The sequence below is a fragment of the Callospermophilus lateralis genome, chromosome 10 (assembly GCF_048772815.1).
Source record: "Callospermophilus lateralis isolate mCalLat2 chromosome 10, mCalLat2.hap1, whole genome shotgun sequence".
NCBI lineage: Eukaryota > Metazoa > Chordata > Mammalia > Rodentia > Sciuridae > Callospermophilus > Callospermophilus lateralis.
Window position 1 is genome coordinate 124,070,291 of NC_135314.1, and position 19,422 is coordinate 124,089,712.

The 19,422-nt window shown below is 34.7% G+C and overlaps 1 protein-coding gene across 5 annotated transcripts in view; it reads right to left on the reverse strand.

The window, feature by feature from the left end:
• Positions 1–19,422, reverse strand: part of Ppp2r3a (protein phosphatase 2 regulatory subunit B''alpha) — a 160,729-nt gene that overhangs the window by 117,674 nt on the left and 23,633 nt on the right. For 2 of the 5 annotated variants that reach the window (XM_076868994.2, XM_077110448.1), the window contains exon 2: positions 18,114–18,273. The exons of 2 other annotated variants lie outside the window; for them this stretch is intronic. The gene's annotated coding sequence lies outside the window, so the exon portion shown is untranslated. Of the gene's footprint in view, positions 1–18,113; positions 18,274–19,422 lie in introns of those variants that run through there. One more of the 5 variants, XM_076868998.2, reaches the window with a different exon arrangement.

Below are 19,422 nucleotides of genomic sequence, written 5' to 3' on the forward strand. Positions count from 1 at the left end.
GAGCCAGAAAGAGGGGAAGAGACCAGAGAGCAAGAGGACTACACCACAGGCTGCCTTGTATGTTAAACTAGGGAGACTGCACTTTATTCTGAAACCTATTCAAAAAACGAAAACTTTTAGGCTGAATAGTAATATGAGATTTATGATTTAGAAAGATCATTCTAGTAGCTGAGTGGAAAATATACAGGGATCAGACTGGAGGAAAGGAAATCAATTAAAAGACTACTATAATTCACACATGAATATCTAAACCAAGTAGGTGGCAGCATATCTAAACCAAATATGTGGCAGTGATAACAAAGAAAGGGCACTGATTAGATAGCCAGGGAGCAAGAATCCACAAAACTCAGGGGAAGGGAATAGTCAATGAGGCATCTTGATTTCCTGACTTGGGTACTAGCATACTAGTACTGTTGCTCCGAAGACAGACTTTGGTTTTAGTTTTATGAGGGGTAGTTGAAGAAAGGGTTTGATTTTGAATATGTTATTTGAGGAAGTGCCCATAAAACATCCAAATGGTGATTACTGGATAAAAGGTGAATATAATTGCAGGAAGATGTGGGTTGGAGATGCAGCTTTGAAAAATTACTCGGGATAAATATCCTCTCAGACTGAGGACAGATCTTGGATGAAGGCACAACTGAGGACACATTTCTGTATAAAACACAGGAGAAGAATTCTTAGAGGAATTCTAAAAAGAAGAGTTAAAAAGCCTAACAATAAAACCAGGAGATAGCAGTGTTTATGGAGGCTGAAGGAGGGACAAATACAAATTATCCACTAGATTTGCCAATATGAAGGTTGCTGGTAACCTTAGCAACTGCAATTTCAGGGACTCAGTGTCAAAAATGTGGTATAAATAGCCTGGATTTTCATTGATTTCTTTTGTTAAAAAAATGAGGGCTAAAATTATATTGCTATATTGTATGTGTGTACTAATATGTAACAATTAATCCCACCAAATGGAAAACTATAATGCACTAATGAAAAAAAAAGGGACTATAATGCTGGATGTGGTGGCCCAGTTACTGGGGAGACTGAAGCAGAAGGATCTCAAATTGGAATTCCAGTCTGGGTGACTCAGCAAGACCCTGTCTCAAAGTAAAAAGGGATGGACCACTCAAAAGTGTCAGATCACTCCTGGATTCAATCCCCAGTATGGGGTTGGGAGAGGGCTATAAAATGGTGGCTAGAAGAGAATGGGGCTATTTATTTTCTTCCTTAAAGAATGGAAGATATTTGAGTTTATATATATATGTCAAAGAGAAGAATTAAGAAGAGGTTCCAATGAGGCAGGAAATAATAGCCAAAGTCCCAGTAAAAGGATTAATCTCAGAAGCTTAATACTTTTTCTAGTGAGATCAATGGGATAGTAGTTGAAAGAGGAAAAAAACAAGGGATTCTTTCCCTCCATGACAGTTTCAAATTTTCTCAGTGAAACTGAAGACAAAATTATTAAGAGTTTTGGGGAGGACTGGTATTGTAGCTCACTGGTAGAGCACTAAGCCTTTCACACGTGAGGCCCTGGGTTCGATCCTCAGCACCACATTAAAAAATGAATAAATAAATAAAAATAAAGATATTGTGTCCATCTACAATTAAAAACAAAACAAAAAAAGAGTTTTGGGGAAAGAAGAGGTATTAGGGATTTGGAATGATGGTGAAAATTTGGAATGCTAATGAACTAAGGGGGAATATGATTAGAAATTGGTAAATGTAAGAATAGATCTTGGCCATGCGTGGTGCATGTGCCTGAAATCCCAAAGGCTCAGGAGGCTGAGGCAGGATATTGCAAATTCAAGGCAGCTTTAGCAATTTAGGGAGCCCCTAAGCAACTTAGGAAAACCTTGTCTCAAAAAATAAAAAGGGCTGAGGATGTGGCTCAGTGGTTAACTGCCCCTGGGTTCAATCTCCAGTACCAAACAAACAAACAAAACAAGAAAATATCCTGAAAATACCAGCAGGACTGATGTTGAAGTAGGAATGGTAAATGTTGGGGTACTTCAAGGTTTTTCGTAAAGGACAGAACACAAAAAGAACACTGACAAGAGATTCAAGAATGAATGAGAAAGCACTCATAGAAGTATGATGTAATATGTTCACTCATCAAATGATATCAAACATTAAGGAGCAAAGGAAAGAAACATCTTTAGCAATTCACTAAAGATCTCTCATTAGGATGACACCTGCTTATGCAATAAACTTTGACTTGAATTATTAGGTTAGCTAACCAATATTTTATTCACTACATATTAGTAGACACTTCATTAAATCATCTGAGAGATATAAGTTCTATTTTTTCATCAGGCTTCTTTTAAAAGTTGATGAAGGGCTGGGGTTGTAGCTCAGTGGCAGAGTGCTCACCTCGAATGTGGAAGGCTGAGTTCCATCCTCAGTACCATATAAAAATAAAATAAAGGCATTGTGTCCATTCACAACTAAAAAAAATTTTTTTTAAAGTTGATGAAGATAACATTCCTAAAAATTTTCACAAAAAGATAGTACTTTGAGAAGTTAAATTTGCTTATAAATATATTTTAAGAAAGCAGCAATTTTCAAATAATCATACAATGAGAAAGTTGTTGGTGTTACAATCACAATAACTATTAAGCTACCCTATTTTTAAATTCTACAATACTTTTTTTGGATATTTTAACATAATTGAAATGATGATTACATCTTATAGTTGATAGCATCTTAAAATTCCTATTGATCAGAATTGTGAAATTGTTGTCACTGAATGATACCTTCTAGCAAGAGTGAAAAGATACCATTATACAAAACATGAGTAATGATTTGGCAATAAAAAAGAAAAAAGAAAAAAGAACCCCCCCCCCCAAAAAAAACCCTCAAATACAAAAAAAAAATAAAATAAAAAAAACTTTACAAAAACAAATAAAAAACTTCAAGGAATATAGCAAAGTATTCTTTGTTTTATCATCACTCTTGATGGCATAGAAGAGGATACCGTGAGAAAGAAGATAAACATAGATGAGACTCTAAGTTGAAAAATGATTTTAAAGGGTGTAAGAACCACCACTGACAGAACCACTACTGACAATATTATAGAAATATTTTAACCAATTATTTTCCCCTTGTTTATGCACAAGAATGATAAGAAATTAAGAATATCTGTCAACAAAAACTAAGAATTCTTTCAATAAGTGAAAAAGTTCTAAATTAAAAGCAAGCAATATATCAAAGTTTCATAAGAGTTTTTTTCTTAATGGTAAATAGAATAATGAGTGTTCTACAGTCTTAATTTAGACACAATAAAATATTATAAAAAATTCCCATCAGTCTAAATGTCTGTTATATTCTGCTTTTATCCCTGATTCAATATTCTTCTTAGGAAATTTTATAATTATTCTGAACATTTATATTTACTCCCCCCTGAGGTCTTTTGTATGTGGCCTTCCCACCCACCCCCCCATCCCCCACAGGCCTTTTTTCTCTTTTGGTTCTTTTATCTCTGAAAGGACAAGAGTCTGTTTTCCTAATTTCTGGTTGTGTTGTGTGTATCTTCAAAGTCCATTCAACAAATAATGAGCATTTACTATAATTTCCACTTTGAGCAGATTACAATTGCTCTAAGTACTTTCTGAAGAAGTACTTTCTAGAAAACTCCACAGTAACCTGCTATATGGCAATTCCTGATGAAATGGATCTGTTGTGAAACCAATGGAAAGAAACTGGGTTTTGAGAGATGACAGCTTTCCTAGGTAAATAAAGAACTAGACAGGCCTTGTAAGCAGAAAGGAATTCTACAAAGGCACATGAAAAGGCCTTATGTTTTTGAAGAAGTAGGAGTTTGATACTGCCAAAACTGAAAATATGTAGTACGGGTTTTACAGCTCTAAGGTTTCCACCAAATGACAAGATCTATCTTCAAAAACCTAGGAGAATAACTGTGATTTACATTTCTCTAATTGTTAGATATGTTGAACACTTTTTCATATATTTGTTGATCAATTGTATTTTTTCTTCTGTGAAGTGTCTCTTCAGTTCCTTAGCTCATTTATTGATTGAGGTTATTTGTGTTTTTTTTTTTTTTTTGGTGTTAAGTTTTTTGAGTTTTTTTTTTTTTATATATCCTAGAGATTAATGCTTTATCAGAGGTGCATGTAGTAAAGATTTCCTCCCAATCAGCAGGCTCTCTCCTCACATTATTAATTGTTTCCTTTGTGGAGAAGAAGCTTTTTAATTTAAATCCATCCCATTTATTGATTCTTGATTTTACTTCTTGTGCTTTAGGAGTCTTGTTAAAGAAGTCAGATCCTTGCTGATGTGGTGCAGATTTGGGCCTACTTTTTTCTTCTATTAGGTGCAGGATCTCTGTTCTAGTGTAGTAGCACCCCTTTTCTCCACAGAAAAATCTTAACTAGGTTTCTCCAGAAATCTTCACCATGGCTGATTTTAGGACTGCCAGCAAAAGAGTCTTCTTAGAAGAGTTCAATGTAGATAAACTTCCAATTTTCATGTTGCCCTGTTTTACTTGGCCACTGGCCAGGAAGAAATCAGCACTCTAGGTGCTGGACACTCCCTTACTAGTTTTTTACAAACATGTATCCAGTACAGTAGTTTGTAGAAATGTATAAACAAGGTCTCTGGCCTTGAGCTGGGGCTTCACAGAGATGTCTACATTTCTAAGATAAGAGAAGTTACCAATTGACTCCGTGATAACAGCTGGCAGGGGGAGGAAAAAAAGGGGAGAAGAGGATCTCCCCTTATCAGGTGTTGTCCTTGAAGGGTTAACCTGCCCAGAACAATGAAAGAAAAAAAAAACTGCTTTTTGTGAACTTCTACAGACTGTGAGTTTCTGAGCCCCTCCCCTTACATGCTGGGTATAAAAGTCTGAAATTACCTGAACTCGGGGTTCAGGGGATTGATTGATTACAGCAAAAGCTGTGCCCTCTGAACCTGGCTGCAGTCAAATAAACTGTTTCCTGCTATCTTCAGTACCTTGCCTCATCTAGAGCCTAAGTCTTTGATCCACTTTGAGTTAATTTTTGTGCAGGGTGACAGACACAGGTTTAATTTCATTTTGCTCCATATGGATTTCCAGTTTTGCCAGCACCCTTTGTTGAATAGGCTATCTTTTCTCCAGTAAATGTTTTTGGCACCCTTTTTTTGCTTCTTTTTGTTTTGGCACCTTCTTTGCTTCTTTTCTTAGCTTGAGACAACCATATTTATGTGGGTTTGTCTCTGTATCCTCTATTCTGTACCACTGGTCTACAAGTCTATTTTGGTGCCAATACCATGCCATTTTTGTTACTATAACTCTGTAATATAGTTTAAGGTCTGGTATTGTGATGCCTCCTGCTTCACTTTTCTTGCTAAGGATTGCTTTAGCTATTTTGGGTCTCTTATTTTTCCAAATAAATTTCATGATTGCTTTTTCTATTTCTATGAAGAATGTCATTGGGCTTTTAATAGGAATTGCATTAAATCTGTATAATGCTTTTGGTAGTATGGCCATTTGATAATATTAATTCTGTCTATCTAGGAGCATGGGAGATCTTTCCATCTTCTGAGGTTTTCTTCAATTTCTTTGTTTAGTGTTCTGTAGTTTTCATTGTAGAGGTCTTTTACCTCTTTTGGTAGATTGATTATACACACACACACACACACACACTTTAAGCTATTGTAAATGGAGTTTTCCTAATTTCTTTTTAAGTGGATTTATCACTGATGTACAGGAATGCATTTGATTTATGGGTGTTGATTTTATATCCTGCTTCTTTGCTGAATTCATTTATTAGTTCTAGAAGTTTTCTGGTGAAATTTTTTGGATCTTCTAGATATAGAATCATGTCATCAGCAAAAAAGTGGTAGGTTGAGTTCTTTACCTATTTTGTATCCCTTTAATTCCTTTTGTCTAATTTCTCTGGCTAGAATTTCAAGGATGATGTTGAATAGAAGCGGTGAAAGAGGACACCATTGTCTTGTTTCAATTTTTAGTGGGAATGCTTTCAACTTTTTTTTTCATTTAGAATGATGCTGGCCTTGGGTTTAGCATATGTAGCTTTTACAATGTTGAGGTATGTTCTACTATCCCTAGTTTTTCCCAGTGTTTTGAACATGAAATTGTGCTGTATTTTGTCAAATGTTTTTTTCTACATCTATTGAGATGATCATATGATTCTTCTTTTTAAGTATATTAATATGAAGAATTATATTTATTGATTTCTGTATGTTGAACCAACCCTGCATCCCTGGGATGAATCCCACTTGATCATGGTGCACTATATTTTTAATATGTTTTTATATGTGATTTGCCAGAATTTTATTGAGAATTTTTGCATCTGTGATCATCAGGGATATTGGTCTGAAGTTTTATTTCTAAAACCAGACAAAGACACATCAAAGAATCAGGGTGATATTACCCTCAAAGAATGAGTTTAGAAGGATTCCCTTCTTTTCTCTTTCATGGAATAACCTGAAAAGTATTGGTATTAATTCTTCTTTGAAGGTGTTGTAGAACTCAGCTGAGAATCCATCTGATCCTGGGCTTTTCTTGGTTGATAGGCTTTTAATGGCATTTTCTATTTCATTACTTGAAATTGATCCATTTAAAGCATGTATGACCTCCTCATTCAGTTTGGGTAGGTCATATGTCTCTAGAAATCTGTCGATGTCTTCAATATTTTTTATGTTATTAGAGTACAAATTTTCAAAACAGTTTCTAATTATCTTCTGTATTTCAGACGTGCCTGTTGTAATATTTTCTTCTTCATCTTGTATTTTAGTAATTTGAGTTTTCTCTCTTTTTCTCTTTATTAGCATGGCCAGGAGTTTATCTATTTTATTTATTTTTCAAAAAACCAAAGTTTTATTTTGTCAATTTTTTCTTTTGTTTCAATTTCACTGATTTTGGCTCTGATTTTAATTATTTCCTGTCTTGTACTGCTTTTAGTGTTGATTTGTTCTGCTTTTTCTAGGGCTTTGAGATGCAGTGTTAGGTCATTTATTTGTTGACTTTTTATTCTTTTAATGAATGCACTCAATGCAATAAACTTTCCTTTTAGTACTGTCTTCAGAGTGTCCCAGAGATTTTGATATGCTGTATCAGTGTTCTCATTTACCTCTAAGAATTTTTATTTCATCCTTAATGTCTTCTATTATTCATTCATCATTCAATTGTGTATTATTTAGCCTCCATTTATTACAGTAGCTTCTATTTTTTATTTTATCATTGATTTCTAATTTCATTCTATTGTGGTCTGATAGAATGCAGGGTATTATCTCTAGTTTTTTTTTTGTGTGTGTTTACTAAAAGTTGCTTTGTGGTATAAGATATGGTCTATTTTAGAGAAGGAGCCATGTGCTGCTGAGAAGAAAGTATATTTGATCGTTAATGGATGAAATATTCTATATACATCTGTTAAGTCTAAATTATTGATTGTATTATTTAGTTCTAAGGTTTCCTTATTTAGTTTTTGTTTAGAAGATCTGTCCAGTAGTGAGAGAGGTGTGTTAAAAATCACCCAGTATCACTGTACTGTGGTCTATTTGACTCTTGAAATTGAAAAGGTTTTATTTGATGTACATACATGCTCCATTGTTTGGGGCATAAATACTTATAATTGTTATTTCCTGCTTATATATACTTCCCTTAAGAAGTATGAAATGTCCTTCTTTGCCTCTTCTGATAACTTTGGTTTGAAGTCTACATTATCTGAAATGAGAATAGAAACTCCTACTTGTTTACGCAATCCAATGAGTGACAAGTTTTTCCCTATCCTTTCACCTTTAGCCTGTGGATGTCTTTGCCTATGAGGTGAGTCTCTTGAAGAAAGAATATTGTTGAGTCTTGTTTTTAAATCCAATATGCCAGTCTTTTTAGGCTGTTAACATTCAAGGTTATTATTGAGATATGATTTGTATTCCATGTCTTTTTTTTTGGGGGGGGGTACCAGGGATTGAACTCAGGGGCACTGAACCACTGAGCCACATGCACAGCTCTATTATTATTATTATTATTATTATTATTATTATTTTTTAGAGACAGGATCTCACTAAGTTGCTTAATGCCTCACTAAATTGCTGAGGCTGACTTTGAACTCGTGATCCTCCTGCTTCTGCCTCCTGAGCCACTGAGATTACAGGCATGTGCCACCATACCCAGCTGTATTCCCTGCCATTTTGATTTATTTCTGGGTTTTTGATTTGTCTTAGTTTTTAATTTGGTTGAATGTCCCTTTAGTGTAGATCTTCGCTTTGCTGGTTTTCACTATTTTTTTTTTTCATCCTTTTGGAATATGAGAATGCCTGTAGTGTAGGCCTTCTCATTGTAAATTCTTTTTTTTTATTTGCCCAAATTGAATCGGGGTGATATAAAAATTTAAACAGACCAATATCAATCAATGAAATAAGATGCCATCAGAACCCTACCAAACAACAAAACCCCAGAACCAGATGGATACACAGCGAAATTCTACAATACCTTTCTAGAAGAACTAATACCAATACTCTTCAATTCATTTCAAGAAATTGAAAAAGAGGCAGAACTTCCAAAATCATTCTTTGCGGCCAATATCACCCTAATTCCAAAACCAGGCAAAGACTCATCAAGGAAAGGAAACCTCAGACCAATAATTCTAATGAACACAGATACAAAAATTCTCAATAAAATTCTGGCAAATTGAAAACAAAACCATATCAAAAAGATAGTACACTACGATCAAGTGGGGTTCATCCCAGGGATGCAAGGTTGGTTCAACATACAGAAATCAATAATGTACCTTAAGTCTATTGATGTAATTCATCACATCAATAGACTTAAAGTAAGAATCATATGATCATCTCAATAGATGCAGAAAAAGCATTTGTCAAAATACAGCACTCCTTCATGTTCAAAACACTAAAAAAATTAGGGATAACAGGAATATCTCAACATCATAAAGGTTATCTATGTTAAGCCCCAGGCCAACATCATTTTAAATGAAGAAAAATTGAAAGCATTTCCTCTAAAAAACAGGAACAAGACAGGGATACCCTCTTTTACCACTTCTATTTAACATAATTCTTGAAATACTGGCCAGAGCAATTAGATAGATAAAGAAATTAAAGAGATACAGATAAGAAAAGAAGAACTCAAATTAGCACTATTTGCTGATAATATGATTCTATATCTAGAAGATCCAGAAAACTGCCAAACTAGTAATGAATTCAGCAAAGTAGCAGGATATAAAATCAATACCCATAAATCAGAGGCATTTCTGTATATCAGTGACAAATCCCCTGAAAGGGAAATGAGGAAAATTACCCCATTTACAATAGCCTCAAGAAAAGAAATACTGGGGAATCAATCTAACAAATGAGGTGAGAGACTGTTACAATGAAAATATAGAACCCTAAAGAAAGAAATCAAAGAAGATCTTAGAAGATGGAAAGATCTACCTTGCTCTTGGATAGGCAGAATTAATATTATCAAAATTACCATACTAACATAAGCACTATACAGATTTAATGCAATTCCAATCAAAATCCCAGTGTCATTCCTCATAGAAATAGAAAAAGCAATCATGAAATTCATCTGCTAAAGCAGGTGGCATCACTATACCAGAACTTAAACTATATTACAGAGCAATAGTAACAAAAACAGCATGGTATTGGCACAAAAACAGACTGTTAGACCAACGGTACAGAATAGAAGACACAGAGACTAACCCACAAAATTATAATTATCTTATATTAATTAGACAAAGGTACCAAAAACATGCACTGGAAAAAAGATAACCTCTTCAACAAATGGTGCTGGGAAAACTGGAAATCCATATGCAACAAAATGAAATTAAACCCTACCTATCACCATGTATAAAACTCAGCTCAAAATGGATCAAGGACCTAGGAATAAAACTGGAGACCCTGCGTCTAATAGAAGAAAATGTAGGTCCTAATCTTCATCATGTGAGATTAGGCCCTAATTTCCTTAATAAGACTCCTTTGGTGTAAAAATTAAAATCAAGAATAAATAAATGGGATAGATTCAAACTAAAAAGTTTCTTCTTAGCAAAAAAAACAATCTGTGAGGTGAAATAGAGAGCCTACAGAATGGGAAAACCATACATCAGATACAGCACTAATCTCTAGGGTATATAAAGAACTCAAAAAGCTAAGCACCAAAAAACCAAATAACCCAATCAATAAATGGGCCAAGGACCTGAACAGACACTTCTTAGAAGATGATATACAATCAATTAACAAATATATGCAAAAATGTTCAACATCTCTAGCAATTAGAGAAATGCAAATCAAAACTAAGATTTCATCTCACTCCAGTCAGAATGGCAGCTATTATGAAGACAAACAACAATAAGTATTGGTGAGGATGTGGGGAAAAAGGTACACTCATACACAGCTGGTGGGACTACAAATTGGTGGAGCCAATATGGAATGCAGTATGGAGATTTCTTGGAAAACTGAGAATGGAACCACCATTTAACCCAGCTATCCCTCACTTGGGTCTATACCCAAAGGACTTAAAACCAGCATACTACAAGGACACAGTCACATCAATGTTTACAGCAGCACAATTCACAATAGCTAAATTGTGGAACCAACACAGGTGTCTTTCAGTAGTTGAATGGATAAATAGGTGGTATATATACACAATGGACTATTACTCAGTAATAAAAGGGAATGGATGGAGTTGGAGAATATAATGCTAAGTGAAGTTAGCCAATCCTAAAAAATCAAATGCCAAATGTTTCCTCTGATATAAGGAGGCTGATTCATAGTCGGGTAGGGAGAGGGAGCATGGGAGGAACAGATCAACTCTATCTAGATAGGGCAAAGGGATGGGAGAGGAAGGGAGTGGGCATGGGGTTAGAAATGATGGTGGAATGAGATGGACATCATTCTCCAAAGTATTTGTATGAAGACACAAATGGTGTGAATATACTTTGTATACAACAGAGATATGAAAAAATTGTGCTCTATATGTATAATATGAATTGTAATGTACTCTGCTGTCATATATAACAAATAGAATAAATTTTTTTAAATGTATTTTTTAGTTGTAGTTGGAGAGAGTACCTTTATTTTATTTATTTTTATGTGGTGCTGAGGCTCAAACCCAGGGACTCACACATGCCAGGTGAGTGCTCTACCATTGAGCCACAATCCCAGCCCCAATTGTGAATTTTTAATTCTTTTAATTTTTGTTTATCATAAAATGTTTTAATTTCATCTTCAAATCTGAAACTTAGTTTTTCTGGATATAAATTTCTTGGTTGGCAACCGTTTTCTTTCAGAGCTTAAAATATATTATTCCAGGACCTCCTAGCTTTGAAGGTCTGGGCTGAGAAATCAGTTGAGATCCAAATTGGTTTCCTCCATACATAATTTTTTTTTCTATCACAGCCTTTTAAGATTTTATCTTTTTTCTCTGTGTTAGTCATTTTCATAATAATTTGCCTTGGTGTGGGTCTGCTGTCATTTTGTACAGTTGGGGTCCTGTGAGCCTCTTGTATTTGATTTTCCATTCTATTCTTTAGGTTTGGGAAATTTTCTGCAATTATATCATTGAAAAGATTGTGCATTCTTTTGGTTTGTATCTCTGCTCATTCATCTATTCCAATAACTCTTAAATTTGGTCTTTCATGTTATCCCATAATTCTTGGATGTTCTGTTCATGGTTTCTTACCATCTTCTCCACATGTTCAACTCTATTTTGTCTTCATTGTCTGAAGTTCTGTCTTTCAAGTGGTCTAGTCTTTTGGTGATGTTTCCTATTGAATTTATAATTTGTTTACTGATTCCTTCATTTCGAGGATTTCTGCTTGTTTTTTTTTTTTTTTTTCATGTTCTCTAACTCTTTGTTGAAGTGGTTTTTCACGCCCTATATTTTTTCTTTGATTTCACTCCTTATACTATCCTTTACTTCACCAATCAAGTTAACTACATGATATAATCTCAACTGCTTCTTGGCAAATCAAAACTCATTCCTTAAATTTCATCTCATTCGTGTCAGAATGGCAATCATCAAGAATACAGGCAACAATAAATGTTGGCAAGGATGTGGTGAAAAATGTACTCATACATTGCTGGTGGGACTGTAAATTGATGCAACCACTATGGAAAGCAATATGGAGATTCCTCAGAAAATGGGAATGGAACCACATTTGACTCAGCTATCCTACTCCTTGGTTTATACCCAAAGGACTTAAAATCAGCATACTATAATGACACATCCACATCAATGTTTATAGCAGCTCAATTCACAATAGCTAGACTATGGAACCAACCTAGGTGTTCCTCAACAGATGAATGGATAAAGAAAATGTGATACATATACTCAATGGAATATTACTCAGCTTTAAAGAGTGAAATTATGGCATCTGCCAGTAAATGGATGAAGTTGGAGAATATCATGCTAAGCGAAATAAGCCAATCCCACAAAACCAAAGGCCAAATGTTTTCTCTAATATGCAGATGCCAATTCACAAGGCAGGGGGACACTAGGGAAGAACAGCATTATCTTAGATTAGGTAGAGGGAAGTGATGAGAGGGGAGGGGAAGGAATGTGAGGATAGGAAAGATAATAGAATGAAACAGACATTGTTATTGTATGTATATATGTGACTACATGACCAATATAATTCTGCAATGTACACTCAGAAAAATGAGAAATTATATCCCATCTATGTATGATATATCAAAGTGCATATATGCATTGTACTGTCATGTATAAATAATTAAAACAAAAACAAAAAACCTAGGAGAGTCCTGAAATCCCAAATTAGTATATATGAAGACAGAAAACAGAAGGAAGAGTGGTAAATGATCTGCAGAGTGGGATACTGATGACAAGCAAACCAGTTCATTCTCCACAAATTAAAAGATAATGGTACCCTAGAAAATGGGGTAAAGAAGTGAACACTGGGACATTGATTAGACCTCCTACACTCATTCTACAAATCAGAAAAAAACTCTTTTATCCTGATGAAGGTGTAAATTTATTTGCTGGGGGGAGAAACTGAACCAAAAAAGCACCAATACCAGGGGGCATCAGACACAGAAGGCAGTAAAAGACTGAAGATAAAGGAAAATTGAGTAGAAATCTAAATATCAAACAGTGAGTCCATTAGCCAGCTCCTCACCACCACCATTCTCCCCCAGCCCTGCCCCCAAAATTGCTTATTACCTCCAGCTCTTAATCCTCACTGTGGATCAAAGAATCCTTTTCTGGACAAATAAAAATCTCCTCAAGGTAAATGATCACCCTAAGTGAAGCCTATTAATTGATGTATGGTATCCACAAACACACAGCTTCCCTTCAGATTTTCAGAGCCTCACTTTTATTTTAAATAAACTTTACTGATACATAATTGACATACAGAGTAATTAAGTGCACACTGAGATCTGTCATGAGATTTGTCAAAAATCATGTTAACTAATTGCCAAATTCCCCCACCTAAAATATCCAACAACCACTCATCTGATGCCTATCATTATAGACTAATCTTATCAGACTCTACCTTCATATGAATGTAATCATACAATATATACCTTACTGTTTGGCTTCTCTCACTTAGCACAATAGTTTTGAAAGTCATTCAAGTTACTGTACATATCAATTATAAATTCCTTTGAATTCTACATGAATCAATTGCTGATTAAATCCACAGTTATGAAAATATCAAAATTTGTTTAATCTATCAGCTGATGAACATTGGGTTCTAGTTCATGCTATTATAAATTAAAGCTGTTATGAATGTTCAAGTAAAGATCTTTTTGTGCATGTGTTCATTTCTTTTAGGTTATTGGCAATGAAATTATTGTTATAAGTGTACATTTAACTTTATAAAAATTTGCAAAACTGTTTTCTTATGTAGTTCTACCATTTGACATTTTCATTAGCAACACTTGAGAGCTATCTTAGTCATTTAGTGTGAAGTGGTATCTTAGTGTGGCTTTAATTTGCATTTCCCTGATGATTCAATGATATGACTATTTTTATATGCTTATTAGAAATTCACATATATCTTCTTTGGTGAGCAGTCTATTCAAATCCTTTGGTTGTCTTTTATTATTCAATTCTTTTTTTTTTAGCTGTGACCGGTATACCTAACAAGAACTATTTAGAGGAAGAAATGTTTATTTGGGGCTCATAGCTTCAGAAGTTTCAATTCATAGAAAATGTCTGCATTATTCTGGGCCCACAATGAGGCAGTACATCATGGAGGAAGGGCCCAGCACAAAAAGCTGCCTAGCTCATGGTGGGGTCCAGAAGCAAAAAGAGAGGGAAAAGGGACCACAGGAAGAACAATGCTTTCAGGGCACCCTCTGTTTTGCCCCCAGTGACTCATCTCCTCCAGCCACACCCCACCTGCCTACAGCTAAAACTCAGTCAGTCCATTCCAGCTAGGATTAACTAATTAGGTTTACAGTTCTCACAATTCAATCATTTCATCTCTTGATATTTCTGTGTCTAAGAGAAGGAAAAAATAGGCCCTAATCTCCATCATGTGGGATTAGGCTACAACTTCCTTAATAAGACTCCTTTGGCACAAGAATTAAAATCAAGAATCAATAAATGGGATGGATTCAAACTAAGAAGTTTCTTTTCAGCAAAAGAAACAATCTGTGAGATGAATAGAGAGCCTACATCTTGGAAGCAAATCCATACCCCTCACACATCAGATAGAGCACTAATCTATAGGGTATATAAAGAAATCAAAAATCTAAGCACCAAAAAACCAAATAACCCAATCAATAAATAGGCCAAAGACCTGAACAGACACTTCTCAGAAGATGACATACAATCAATTAACAAATGTATGAAAAATTGTTCATCATCACTAGCAATTAGAGAAATGCAAATCAAAACTACTCTAAGATTTCATCTCACTCCAGTCAGAATGGCAGCTATTATGAAGACAAACAACAATAAGTGTTGGTGAGGATGTGGGGGAAAAGGTATACTCATACACTGCTGGTGGGACTGCAAATTGGTGCAGCCAATATGGAAAGCAGTATGGAGATTTCTTGGAAAACTGAGAATGGAACCACCATTTGATCCAGCTATCCCTCACCTGGGTCTATACCCAAAGGACTTAAAAACAGCATACTATAGGGATACAAACTCATTAATGTTTATTAGAGTTCTGTTTTATATTTTAGATATAGATATCATCTCCTAGTCTGTGGCTTCTTTCCATTTTCTCAACAATAGCTTTTGAAAGTAGGAAGTTTTTTTAGTTTGCTTTTGGACAGCGTCTCACTATATCTCCAGACTGGTCCTGGATACATTAATCTTCCCACCTTAGCCTCCTGAGTAACTGGTGTGTTATAGGTGTGTGCCATCATGAAGAGTAATACATTTTAATCTTATTAATTTTTATCGTCCAATTAATCCAGTTCTCTTTTATTATTAATACATTTGTATGCTGAGATCTTTGCCTATCCTATGGTCACAAAGATTTTTGAGCTTTTCTTTCTTTATTGTAGTTTTATAGTTTCAGCTTTATTTTTAAAACTATATCTACTTTGAATTAATTTTTATGTATGCTATGAGGTTGAGTTTGAAGATCATCTAGCAACATTTGTTCAAAACACTGACTATTCTGGGGCTAGGTATGCAGCTTAGAGGTACAGGTCTTACCTAGCATGCACAAGGCCCTGGGTTTGATCTCTAGAACCACAAATAAAAAAAGACTACTGCCCCTATTGAATTATGTTGGAGCCTTTGATGAAAACCAACTATATATGGGGCTTAATTCTGAATTCCCTATAATTTTGTTTATACACACACACACACACACACACACACACACACACACTCATACCATTCTGCCTTAATTATTGTAGAATCAGAGTAAGTATGAACATTATAAAACATATCTCTCAATTCCTTCCCCCAGAATTGTTTTGGATATTCTGGGTTCTTTGCCTTCCACAAAAACAATGGAATCAGCAATCTTCACAAAGCCCTCTGTAATTTTAAGTGGAATTTCATTCAATCTCAATTTCCATTTGGTGAAAATAGAGATCTTAATAGTATCAAGTCTCCAGTCCACAAACATAGTATATCTGTTTGTTTATTTAGATGCTCTTTAATGTTTTCAGGACTTTCATTAAATTTTTCTCGAATATGTCTTGTTATGCTAATTAAAATGACACTATTATTTTACTTTCATTTTATATGCTGTTCTTTGCTGGTACAGAGAAATACAGCTGATCAACCTTATCACTTTCTACCTTGCTAAATTCACTTATTGTATTTTTTTTTTGTGTGTGTGTGTGTAAATCCATCGAGATTTTCTATATAGATAATTGTATTGTCTGAGAATAGACACAGCTTTACCTTTACCATGCCTTGCTGCCATACTGGCTAGGATTTCCAGAATAATGCTGAATGGAAGCAGTGAATTCAGAAATCCTTGCCCCGTAGTTGATTTCAGGGAAGAAGTATTCAGTCTTTCACCATTAAGTATGATAATAGCTGTAGGACTTTTTGTAGATGCCCATTATCAGGCTGAGAAAACTCCCTTCTATTTCTAGTTTGTTGAGTCTTATAAAACTATGTGTTTTTAATTCTATCAAATATTTTGTTTGCATCTAATGAAATGATCATATAATTTTTATCCTTTATTTTGTCAATGTGGTAAAACAGGCTGAGAGCTAAAATTCATAATGTTTAAAATTAATGAACGATAAATTAGCAATAAGTATGAATTTAGAAATTTGGAGATAAACAGAAGAAGAAATAGTGAAGAAAAATTTGACAGTTTTTTAGGAGCATGCCTACTTGGGAATGGAAACTGGTTAATAAAACTTTACACAATACAAATGTAATGATGGTAATTTTTAAAAAGCCTTTTATAATGATTCCTTAAACATGAAAATAATATTTATTACAAATTTTAAAAATTAAAAATAAGTTGAAGGGAGATGTGAAGATGATCTCTATGAAGATGTAGAGCTAAGGCTGGCTGGAGGGTCAAGGGTGGAGGAAAAATGAATTTAGCTTTATTTTCATGTTTCAGTGACACACTCAGAAGACACTCCTCATTCAGCTGGATATACTTGGTAGCAAGAGACAGAGTTGAAGAAAAAGATTTTGGAGTAAGTACCAAAGATAAGGGTTTTAAAGCCAGAAGAATAGATGAGACTTAGCATGCACTGTATGTGAAAAGGTCAAGTACAAAATTCTGAGGAAGGCTGGCATACATAAGGCAAGGAGAAGGATGTAAGAAGGGAGACAAAATGAATATTCAAAAGACAGGTGGAGAACCAGCAAAATATGTCACTGAATTCAAGGCAGGAAAGTGTTTCCTTCTTCCAACTTGTTGGATGTTAAATTCGGAGAAGTTTGTTTGTGAACAAACACCAGAGCTTATTTTGCTTTTATGGGTGTTTCTCCCTAATTTCATAAAGAAACTTGGGAAGTTAATAAAACTTTACACAATACAAATGTAATGATGGAAAGTACAGAAAGGTGTTACAAATATTTTTATGTTTCTATTTATTTGTTCCATTTCAGGAAACATCTGGAGCAGGCAATATGAAGTAAAGAAATTCCATTGTTTTATCTCAGCTGATGAAAGAGTTCAAGAAGAAATGATCAACATGAACTGTAGATACAAGAGAGCACTGATTGAATATCCATATTAGTTAGTGGGTCATTTAAAAGCTGAGAGCAGAAGAAATTTTAGAAGTGTCTTTAAAATTTTTTATTTAACAGAGTACAGAAGGTGTGATGATTCAGAAGTAATGAGTCATTTAAAAATAATAAAACTATTGCTTTGCCTGGAAAACATGGGCAATCATTCATGGATGACTCAAAATGGAAATTGCTTCTAAGAGAAGAGTCAAGAGGAATACAAAACAGGTACCCATAGAACTACTTGATGGATAAAATGATGAAACCTGGGATATTCAATTTATTTTTACTTCAAATATAGTTGAGAAAATAAATTGACAAAGGGAACTCGTCTCAAAAGGGATTATTTTCTGATGTTCAAAGAAACTATGTATGTAATATGAAAGAAAAATTAACACTTTAGATTTAGTAATATAATAATATTACTAAAAGTAATATAATAATATTCCAGGAGCAACCCTAATTTGAGCATATAGAAATTAGGAAGTGCTTTAAAACTTACTTTTATCTTTCTTCCCGTAGAGGAATAAAGTGTGGTTAAGGGAAAAGCATCAGGTGGGCAGTAAGGAGCTCCTGGTCCAGCTTCAGCTTCTGTACTGTCTACTGTGGTAGTCTGATAACTTGGTCAAGTCACTTCAGTCACCGAGATTTCACCTTCTCCTCTGCGGGGTAGGAAAAAAACATGCTGAAAGATGGCTTTGAGGTCCAGACAACATGAGAAAAACAAAACTTGTTTTTTTTTTTTTCTTGGTTTCAATTAGGAAAATGTTATATTTTGCCAGCAAACTATTTTTTATTATTTGATGGGAGATAATGAACTGGCTATTCATATTTAATTGTAAAACTATGGATTTCCCTGAGAACTGGCTCCAAAATAAAAATTTGTGGTTAAACTTATATAGTTTTGTAATTAAAAAAATTCTCAGGCTAGGGGTGCAGCTCAATGGTAAAGCACTTGTGTAGCTTTTGTGAGACCTCAAGTTCAATGCCTAGTGCATGTGTGTGCACACAAAAAATTTCTATTATATATTCCAAAACATCACAATAGTTGTCTCTGTCTAGCTGATAGTGTTTTAAATCACACATTTTCCTTTTCTAAGTATTTTTCTTAATTTGGAGATCATATAAAAATCAGATAGCATTCTCTATGGGGGAAAAATCACTTGGACAGTTTAGAAGAACATGTATACTTTAAGCATAGTTTAATAAACATTTGAGTACTACCTCAGACTAGGTACTCTTCGAGATAGCCCAATTCTACAGTATTACCTCATGTAGCACTCAGTGTGAGTGGGGAGAAAAAAGGATACCTAATCTTTAGGTGGAGGAAAGAGTTCCCAAGAGCGGGGACAACTAAACCCAGTCCTGTAGCACAGTAGAAGTAGTTGACCACAGGAAAGAAGGGAAAATGCTGGGTGAGCAGAGGGAGCAATACAGAAGGTGGCATGGGAGTTACCAGGAGTTTGGTTTTATTATTCAAGTGTCAAGCTGGCTTCCAGGAGCCAAAGCTAAAGGGGTAGGACAGAGGTAACTGCTTCAGAGAACTCTTTTTCAAATGGAGAGGGAGGAGAAACATGGTTGGATTTAAACTGTAGGTAGAGCACTTTATGTAGTACTGTGGAGGTCAGACTTAGGAAAGCAAGACAAAGTGAAGTAAACCAGGTAGAAGGCCTCTGCAGACTCCAGAGAGAATCCATAAGGGAGTAACTGGCTTAAGTGACTAACTCATGATCAGAAAACTATGAGCAGAATTTATCTTTAAATTCTGTGCCTTCCTACACCCTGGTGTAAGCACAAATTCTGGTCAAAGC